Source organism: Triticum dicoccoides, chromosome 5B (genome assembly GCF_002162155.2).
Source record: "Triticum dicoccoides isolate Atlit2015 ecotype Zavitan chromosome 5B, WEW_v2.0, whole genome shotgun sequence".
Taxonomy (NCBI): Eukaryota; Viridiplantae; Streptophyta; class Magnoliopsida; order Poales; family Poaceae; genus Triticum; species Triticum dicoccoides.
Window position 1 is genome coordinate 640296140 of NC_041389.1, and position 11177 is coordinate 640307316.

The following is an 11177-nucleotide window of genomic DNA, read 5'->3' on the forward strand; positions in this document are numbered from 1 at the left end:
GGGGGGCAAGTGTTGAAGGGCCTCATGGGCCAAGGGGAGGGGGCAAACCAGCCCACTAAGGGGCTGTGTGCCCCCACACCCTTTCCCATGTTGCTTGGGGAGGTGGGGCGCCTCCACCTGGCTTGGGAGGCAAGCCTCCACCTGTTTGGCTTGGGGGGCAAGTCTCCTTAGGGTTTCCCTAGGGAGATCCAATCTACCTTAGCCGCTGCCCCTCCTAGGGGAAACTCTAGGGCGCCTCCTCCTCCCCCTTCCCCCTATATATAGTGAGGGAGAGAGAGGGCAGCCGCACCCTGACACACCCTGGTGCTACCCTTCCTCTCCTTCTTACACCTCTTCCTCCTCCGTAGTGCTTAGCGAAGCTCTGCCGGAGAACCACGAGCTCCATCACCACCATGTCGTCATGCTGCCGGAGTTCTCCCTCAACTTCTCCTTCCCCCTTGCTGGATCAAGAAGGAGGATACGTCCCCGGGCTGTATGTGTGTTGAATGCGGATGCGCCGTCCGTTCGGTGCTTGGATTGGATCTTCCGTGATTTGAATCACCGCGAGTACGACTCTATCAACCACGTTCTTGTAACGCTTCCGCTTAGTGATCTCCAAGGGTATGTAGATGCACTCCCTCTCTCTCGTTGCTAGCATCTCCTAGATTGATCTTGGTGACACGTAGGAATTTTTTTGAATTATTACTACGTTCCCCATCAGTGGTATCAGAGCCAGGTTTATGCGTAGATTCTATGCACGAGTAGAACACAAGTTGTTGTGGGCAATGATTTGGTCAATTTGCTTACCGTTACTAGTCCTATCTTTATTCGGCGACATTGTGGGATGAAGCGGCCCGAATAGACCTTACACATACGCTTACGAGACAGGTTCCACCGGCTGACATGCACTTGTTGCATAAGGTGGCTAGTGGGTGTCTATCTCTCCCACTTTACTCGGATCGGATTTGATGAAGAGGGTCCTTATGAAGGGTAAATAGCAATTGGAATATCACCGTTGTGGCTTTTGTGTAAGTAAGAAACGTTCTTGCTAGAAACCCATAGCAGCCACGTAAAACATGCAACAACAATTAAAGGACGTATAACTTGTTTTTGCAGGGTATGCTATGTGATGTGATATGGCCAAAAGGATGTGATGAATTATATATGTGATGTATGAGATTGATCATGTTCTTGTAATAGGAATCACGACTTGCATGTTGATGAGTATGACAAGCGGCAGGAGCCATAGGAGTTGTCTTAATTTATTGTATGACCTGCGAGTCAATATAAGCGCCATGTAATTACTTTACTTTATTGCTAACCGTTAGCCATAGTAGTAGAAGTAATAGTTGGTGAGACAACTTCATGAAGACACGATGATGGAGATCATGGTGTCATGCCGGTGATGATGGTGATCATGCCGCGCCTCGAAGATGGAGATCAAAAGCGCAAGATGATATTGGCCATATCATGTCACTTTATGATTTGCATGTGATGTTTGTCATGTATACATCTTATTTTCTTAGAACGACGGTAGAATAAATAAGATGATTCCTCACTAAAATTTCAAGAAATGTGTTCCCCCTAACCGTGCACCGTTGAGAAGGTTCGTTGTTTTGAAGCACCACGTGATGATCGGGTGTGATAGATTCAAACGTTCACATTCAACGGGTGTAAGCCAGATTTACACATGCGGAACACTTAGGTTGACTTGACGAGCCTAGCATGTACAGACATGGCCTTGGAACACGAGAGACCGAAAGGTCGAACATGAGTCGTATGGTACATGCGATCAACATGTAGATGTTCACCGTTGATGACTAGTCCATCTCACGTGATGATCAGACATGGCTTAGTCGATTCGGATCGTGTATCACTTACATGACTAGAGGGATGTCTATCTGAGTGGGAGTTCATTAAATAATTTGATTAAATGAACTTAGTCTAAAATTGTCTTTACAATCTATCCTGTAGATCCAATGGCCCACGCTAATGTTGCCCTCAACTTCAACGCGTTCCTAGAGAAAACCAAGCTGAAAGACGATGGAAGCAACTATACATACTGGGTCCGTAACTTGAGGATCATCCTCATAGCTGCCAAGAAAGCATATGTCCTTGAAGCACCGCTAGATGACACACCAATTTTCCCAGCAACTCAAGACTTTATGAACGCCTGGCAGTCGCTAGTGATGATTATTCCGTGCTTCAGTGCGGCATGCTTTACAGCTTAGAATCGGGGCTCCAAAAGCGTTTTGAGCAACATGGAGCATATGAGATGTTCCAAGAGCTGAAAATGGTTTTCCAAGCTCATGCCCGGGTCGAGAGATATGAAGTCTCCGACAAGTTCTACAGTTGTAAGATGGAGGAAAACAACTCTGTCAGCGAGCATATACTCAAAATGTCTGGGTTGCTGATACGTCTCCAACACATCTATAATTTATGAAGCATTCATGCTATTATATTATCTGTTTTGGATGTTTACGGGCTTTAATATACACTTCTATATTATTTTTGGGACTAACCTATTAACCGGAGGCCCAACCCATATTGCTGTTTTCTTGCCTATTTCAGTGTTTCGAAGAAAAGGAATATCAAACGGAGTCCAAACGGAATGAAACCTTCGGGAGCGTGATTTTTGGAACGAACATGATCTAGGAGACGTGGAGCTGAAGGCAGGGAAGCTTCGAGGAGGCCACGAGGCAGGGGGCGCGCCCACCCCCTAGGCGCGCCCTCCACCCTCGTGGGCCCCTCGTGGTTCCCCTGGTCGACTTCTTTCGCCTATATAAGTCCAGATACCCTAAAACCTTCGGGGAGCATAATAGATCAGGAGTTCCGCCGCCGCAAGCCTCTGTAGCCACCAAAAACCTCTCGAGAGCCCATTCTGGCACCCTGCGGGAGGGGGAACCCATCATCGGTGGCCATCTTCATCATCCCGGCGCTCTCCATGACGAGGAGGGAGTAGTTCACCCTCGAGGCTGAGGGTATGTACCAGTAGCTATGTGTTTGATCTCTCTCTCTCTCACGTGTTCTTGGGACGATACAATCTTGATGTATCACGAGCTTTGCTATTATAGTTGGATCTTATGATGTTTCTACCCCTCTACTCTCTTGTAATGGATTGAGTTTTCCCTTTGAAGTTATCTTATCAGATTGAGTCTTTAAGGATTTGAGAACACTTGATGTATGTCTTGCCGTGCTTATCTATGGTGAAAATGGGATATTCACGTGATCTACTTGATGTATGTTTTGGTGATCAACTTGCAGGTTCAATGAACTTATGCATAGGGGTTGGCACACATTTTCATCTTGACTCTCCGGTAGAAACTTTGGGGCACTCTTTGAAGTACTTTGTGTTGGTTGAATAGATGAATCTAAGATTGTGTGATCCATATCATATAATCATGCCCACGGATACTTTAGGTGACAATGGAGTATCTAGGTGACATTAGGGTTTTGGTTGATTTATGTCTTAAGGTGTTATTCTAGTATGAACTCTATGATAGATTGAACGGAAAGAATAGCTTCGTGTTATTTTACTACGGACTCTTGAATAGATAGAACAGAAAGGATAAATTTGAGGTGGTTTCGTACCCTACCATAATCTCTTCGTTTGTTCTCCGCTATTAGTGTCTTTGGAGTCACTCTTTGTTGCATGTTGAGGGATAGTTATGTGATCCAATTATGTTATTATTGTTGAGAGAAGTTGCACTAGTGAAAGTATGAACCCTAGGCCTTGTTTCCTAGCATTGCAATACCGTTTACGCTCACTTTTATCACTTGTTACCTTGCTGTTTTTATAATTTCAGATTACAAAAACCTATATCTACTATCCATATTGCACTTGTATCACCATCTCTTCGCCGAACTAGTGCACCTATACAATTTACCATTGTATTGGGTGTGTTGGGGACACAAGAGACTCTTTGTTATTTGGTTGCAGGGTTGTTTGAGAGAGACCATCTTCATCCTATGCCTCCCACGGATTGATAAACCTTAGGTCATCCACTTGAGGGAAATTTTTTACTGTCCTACAAACCTCTGCACTTGGAGGCCCAACAACGTCTACAAGGAGAAGGTTGCGTAGTAGACATCAAGCTCTTTTCTGGCGCCGTTTCCGAGGAGGTGAGTGCTTGAAGGTTTATCTTTAGATCATGCAATCGAATCTTTTTGTTTCTTGTTTTATCACTAGTTTAGTTTATAAAATAAAACTACCAAAAAAAATGGAATTAAGTTTGCCTCATACACTTCATCTTTTTAATATCTTTCGTAAGAATGATGGTAAGGAAAGTTGTGCTCAAGTGCTAGAAGAAGAAGTCTATAAAATGTTTGGCATAAAATATTTGAATGATGAGCATGATTGCAATGTTGTTAGTATGGATTCCTTGAATATCCATGATGCTAATGATATGCAAAGCCACAAGCTTGGGGAAGCTATGTTTGATGAAGATGATATTTTTTGTTCCCCATGTTTTGATGAGAGTATTTATTATGATGAAAGCATGCCTCCTATTTATGATGATTATATTAATGAAAGTGGATTTGGAGAGGTCATGACTTTATTTAGTGATGAATCCACTATTTCGGAAGAGGTTCCAATTGATTATGAGAACAAAGTTGCTATCTATGATGATTATTGTGATGACTTGTATGCTATGAAGAATAATGATAACCATGAAACTTGTCATCATGATTTTAGTTTCAATTGGATTATACTTCACATGATAGTTATTTTGTTGAGTTTGCTCCCACTACTATTGATGAGAATAAATTTGCTCATGTGGAGAGTAGTAAAATTTCTATGCAAGTAGATCATGAAAACAATGCTTTATGTGCTAGTTATATTGTTGAATTCATTAATGATGATACTGAAAATTATTATGAGGGAGGAATATATGCTTGTAGGAACTGCAATAATATCAACTTTCCTCTCTATGTGCTTAAAGTCTTGAAGCTATGCTTGTTTTGCCTTCCTATGCTAGTTGATTATTGTTCCCATAAGTTGTTTGCTCACAAAATTCCTATGCATATGAAGTGGGTTAGACTTAAATGTTCTAGTCATATTCTTCATGATGCTCTCTTTATGTTCAATTCTTATCTTTTATGTGAGCATCATTGAAATCATCATGCCTAGCTAGGGGCGTTAAACGATAGCGCTTGTTGGGAGGCAACCCAACTTTATTTTTGTTTCTTACTTTTTGTTCCTGTTTAGTAATAAATAATTCATCTAGACTATGTTTAGATGTGGTTTCATGTTTTAATTAGTGTTTGTGCCAAGTAGAACCTTTGGGAAGACTTGGGTGAAGTCTTTATGATCTTGCTGTAAAAAACAAAAACTTTAGCGCTCACAAGAATAGCTGCCATTTTTTACTGGAGAGTGATTTTAGGTTGATTATTTTTTCATATGATTAATAAACAAATTCCTCAGGTCCACTAATTTATTTAAGAATTTTTGTAGTTATATAAGTATTCGAATGATACATATTACTACAGACTGTTCTGTTTTTGACAGATTCTGTTTTCTATGTGTTGTTTGCTTGTTTTGATGAATCTATGAGTAGTATCGGAGGGTATGAATCATAGAGAAGTTGGAATACAGTAGGTTTAACACCAATATGAATTTAGAATGAGTTCACAACAGTACCTAAGTGGTGGTTTTATTTTCTTATACTAACGGAGCTTACGAGTTTTGTGTTGTGAAGTTTTCAAGTTTTGGGTAAAAATTTGATGGACTATGGAATAAGGAGTGGCAAGAGCCTAAGCTTGGGGATGCACAAGGCACCCCAAGGTTATATTCAAGGACAACCAAGAGCCTAAGCTTGGGGATGCCCCAGAAGGCATCCCCACTTTCGTCTTCGTTCATCGGTAACTTCACTTGGAGCTATATTTTTATTCACCGCATGATATGTGTTTTGCTTGGAGCGTCATTTTCTTTTGTTAGTATTTGCTTGATGTTATTTACAATAATTTTTTGAATCTTTATTTTCAATAAAAGTGTCAAGGACAGCCTTTACCATGCTTATTTTGCTAGTATACATGTTGCTGTTTGAAAATAGAAAGTTTACCGCTGTTGCAAAAATTCCCTAGAAAAGTCAGAGAATGATATAATGTTGAAACTTTTTGCATATTGATACCTGATAACTCTTACACAGTGTAGTATTTTTATCATAATTTTTTGAGTTAGGGAAGTATGATGAATCTTGCATTCTTTATAGATTATACTGTTTTGGCAGATTGCTACTATGTTAGCATTGTTTGCATATGTTTGCCTGTTTAATGACTCTATTTGAGGATAGGAGTATTAAATATGCAGATACATTTAGTATGCAATGTTGAATAATAATTTTTGTGATTTGTTACAGTAGAAAATGATAAGGTTTTTGCATTGGTTTATACTAACTTATCTCACGAGTTCTTGTCGAGTTTGATGTGGATGAAGCTTTCAAGATTTAGGAAACCGAGATATATAAGGAATTAAGGAGACACAAAAGCTCAAGCTTGGGGATGCCCAAGGCACCCCAAGATAATATTTCAAGAAGTCTCAAGCATCTAAGCTTGGGGATTCCCCGGTAGGCATCCCACCTTTCTTCTTCGACAATTATCGGTTAGTATCGGTTGAACCTAAGTTTTTGCTTCTTCACATGAGTTGTGCTATCCTTGCAATGCCATTTTATTTTGTTTTGCTTGCTGTTTGAATAAAGTACTTAAGACCTGAAATTCTTAAATGTTAGAGAGTCTTCACATAGCTACATAATTATTTAACTACTCATTGATTGAGGGAGTCCTGGATTAGGGGGTGTCCGGATGGCCGGACTAAGACCTTTGGCCGGACTCCCGGACTATGAAGATACAAGATTGAAGACTCCGTCCCGTGTACGGATGGGACTTTTCTTGGCATGGAAGGCAAGCTTGGCGATACGATATGAAGATCTCCTCCCATTGTAACCGACTCTGTGTAACCCTAGCCCTCTCCGTTGTCTATATAAACCGGAGAGTTTTAGTCCATAGGACGAACAATAATCATACCATAGGCTAGCTTCTAGGGTTTAGCCACTCCGATCTCGTGGTAGATCTACTCTTGTACTACCCATATCATCAATATTAATCAAGCAGGAGTAGGGTTTTACCTCCATCGAGAGGGCCCGAACCTGGGTAAAAACATCGTGTCCCTTGTCTCCTGTTACCATCCGCCTAGACGCACAGTTCGGGACCCCCTACCCGAGATCCGCCGGTTTTGACACCGACATTGGTGCTTTTATTGAGAGTTCCTCTATGTTATCGCCTTTAGGCCCGATGGCTTCTTCGCTCATCAATCGCGATGCGGTCCGGGATGAGACTTTTCTCCCTGGACAGATCTTCGTATTCGGCGACTTCGCACTGTGGGCCAACTCGTTCGGCCATCTGGAGCAGATCGAAAGCTACGCCCCTAGCCATCAGGTCAGGTTTGGAAGCTTAAACTACACGGCCGACATCCGCGGGGACTTGATCTTCGACGGATTCGAGCCATGACCGGGCGCGCCGTACTGTCATGATGGGCATGATTTAGCTCTGTCATCGGACAACACCCAGAGCGTCGCTCAGGTGTCCGCTCCGACCATTAGCTCGGAGCCCACGGCGCCAGTTGGGGACGGACGGTTGGACGCCGCCCCAGAAGCTGCAACCTCTACGGCGATAGAGCCGGATACCAACCTAGTCCTTCGCAAGGCCCGTGACTCCAAGGCGCCGGACTCCGATCCAGACTCCGTAAATCCCGCACCTCTTCTGATTAAGCCCGATTGGGCTCCGGTCATGGAGTTCACCGCCGCGGACGTCTTTCAGCACTCGCCTTTTGGCGATATCCTGAATTCATTAAAGTCTCTCTCTCTGTCAGGAGAGCCCTGGACGAACTACGGCCAACACGGTTGGGATGCGGACGACGAAGAAATCCGAAGCCCACCCACCACCCACTTCGTAGCCACTGTTGACGATTTAACCGACATGCTCGACTTCGACTCCGAAGACATCGACGACATGGACGCCGATGAAGGAGACGATCAAGAACCAGCACCTATAGGGAACTGGAAAGCCACCTCGTCATATGACATATACATGGTGGACACCCCTAAAGCGGGGGATGGCGAAGAGAAAGCGGAGGATGATCCCTCCAAGAAGCAACCCAAGCGCCGACGTCAGCGGCGCCGCTCTAAGTCCCGCCAAAGCAAAAATGGCGATTCCGGCACCGGAGATAACAACACGCCGGACAGTGCCGAAGACAACCCCCTCCAGCAGAATTCAGTGCAGGAGGACGAAGGAGCCAGCCCTCATGAGAGAGCGGCCGACAAAGAGGATGAGGACGACAATTATATGCCTCCCTCCGAAGACGAGGCAAGCCTCGACGATGACGAATTCGTCGTGCCAGAGGATCCCGCCGAACAAGAGCGTTTCAAACGCAGGCTCATAGCCATGGCAAGCAGCCTCAAGAAGAAACAGCAGCAGCTTAGAGCTGACCAAGACTTGCTAGCCGACAGATGGACCGAAGTCCTGGCGGCCGAAGAGTATAAACTAGAACGGCCATCCAAGAGCTACCCAAAGCGCAGGTTGCTACCCCAACTTGAGGAGGAAGCAACTAAACCTACATCACCAGCGTACGATGCGCCCGATCGGCCACCCCGTGGCCGCGACAGAGAGGCCTTCAGGCCCTCAACCCAAGCCGCACCCCGGCACCGCTCAAAACATACCAGAGTACGGGGAGACGCAATAGACCTGCGAGACATCTTGGAGAATAAGGCAAGGCAAACAAGATCGATCTACGAATCGCATGGGCGCCCCGCTTCACGTGATGCTAGCCGTCACGCCGGACATAATAAGTATGGCCCGGCCGAATACAACAGACCAAGCTCGTCCGAGCTGCGTTGTGATATAGCCCAGTAGAGGGGCGCCGCACACCCACTATGCTTCACAGACGAAGTAATGGATCATCAAATCCCCGAGGGCTTCAAACCCATAAATATCGAATCATACGATGGCACAACAGATCCTGCGGTATGGATCGAGGATTATCTCCTTCATATCCACATGGCCCGTGGTGATGATCTACACGCCATCAAATACCTCCCGCTCAAGCTTAAAGGACTAGCTCGACATTGGCTTAATAGCCTGCCAGCGGAGTCAATTAGTTGTTGGGAGGACCTGGAATCCGCATTCCTTGACAACTTCCAGGGCACGTATGTGCGACCACCAGACGCCGATGACCTAAGCCACATAATCCAGCAGCCAGAGGAATCGGCTAGACAATTCTGGACATGGTTCCTAACCAAGAAAAACCAAATAGTCGACTGTCCGGACGCCGAGGCCCTTGCAGCCTTTAGGCACAACATCCGAGACGAATGTCTTGCCCGACACCTAGGACAGGAAAAGCCGAAATCTATGGCAGCCCTCACGACACTCATGACTCGCTTTTGTGCGGGAGAAGACAGCTGGCTAGCTCGTAGCAATAACATAACCAAGAGCCCTGACAATTTGGATACCAAGGACAACAACAGCAGGTCACTTCGCAACAAGCATAAGCGCCGCATTAACGGTGATAATACTGAAGATACGGCAGTCAATGCCGGATTCAGAGGCTCTAAACCGGGTCAGCGGAAGAAGCCATTCAAAAGAAACCCTCAGGGCCCATCCAGCTTAGACCGGATACTCGATCGCTCGTGCCAGATACACGGCACCCCCGAACAGCCAGCCAATCACACCAACAGGGATTGTTGGGTGTTCAAGCAGGCTGGCAAGTTAAGTGCCGAAACTAGAGACAAGGGGCTACATAGCGATGACGAGGAGGGGCCCCGGCCGCCGAACAACAAAGGACAGAAGGGATTTCCCCCGCAAGTTCGGACGGTGAACATGATATACGCAACCCACATCCCCAAAAGGGAGCGGAAGCATGCTCTCAAGGACGTCTATGCGTTGGAGCAAGTCGCCCCAAAGTTCAACCCATGATCCTCCTGCCCGATCACCTTCGATAGAAGGGACCATCCCACCAGCATCCGTCACGGCGGATTCGCCGCACTGGTCCTAGACCCAATTATCGACGGATTTCACCTTACCAGAGTCCTAATGGACGGCGGCAGTAGCCTGAACCTGCTTTACCAGGACACAATGCGAAAAGGGGCATCGATCCTTCAAGGATTAAACCCACAAAGACAACCTTCAAAGGTGTCATACCAGGTGTAGAGGCCAGCTGTACAGGCTCGGTTACACTCAAAGTGGTCTTCGGATCCCCGGATAACTTCCGGAGCGAGGAGTTAATCTTCGACATAGTCCCATTCCGCAGCGGCTATCACGCCCTGCTTGGACGAACCACATTTGCAAAATTCAATGCGGTGCCGCACTACACATATCTCAAGCTCAAGATGCCAGGACCTCGCGGAGTCATCATGGTAAACGGAAACACCGAACGCTCTCTCTGAACGGAGGAGCACACGGCGGCCCTGGCGGCGGAAGTACAGAGTAGCCTCTCAAGGCAGTTCTCCAATCCAGGCGTCAAACGTCCGGACAACGTCAAGCGAGCCCGAAGTAACCTACAACAAGTCCGGCTGTCATGTTCCGAGCAAGCATAGCAGTGCGGCCCCAACCCCAGCCCCCACCAAATGGCGATGCTGGCACCACGCGTACATAATTACGCCTTAGAGATACGATGGGCATAAGGGGAGGGGCAAAACAACGGCACGCCCAAAATGCGGATCAACCGCACTAAGGGGCTCCCTATTCCGCCGTTTTCCTTTTTACACACTTTCAGGACCCAACTATTCAGAAGGCCTGTCCGGCAATACACTCGCCGAACCCACGATGCAACAGCCAGGGAGAGAGCAAGCCACGTCAAAAGTCCAGGTGGTCTCTATAACGAGTTTAATACCTGTTTTACTTAGAATCCCGCAGCTTGCCCCTGGAGGGGAACATGTCAAATACTCCCATCTCTTGCTTACTGCACTTCTTGTATCATTCTGCTTTCACAGCAGCCCTTTTTTAATAAACAATATGTAGCTCTTACCTATTATTGTACTTATCTATTTTTTATATATACAAATATGTTCAGTCATGACATTCTGCAATCGTACACTTTGGTGCGGACAATACACCAGGGGCTTACAACACCCCATAACATGGTGTGAGAAGACCGAACACTCTCACGAGTGCGGCACCCCGAACTTATAGCACTATATGCATCGGCT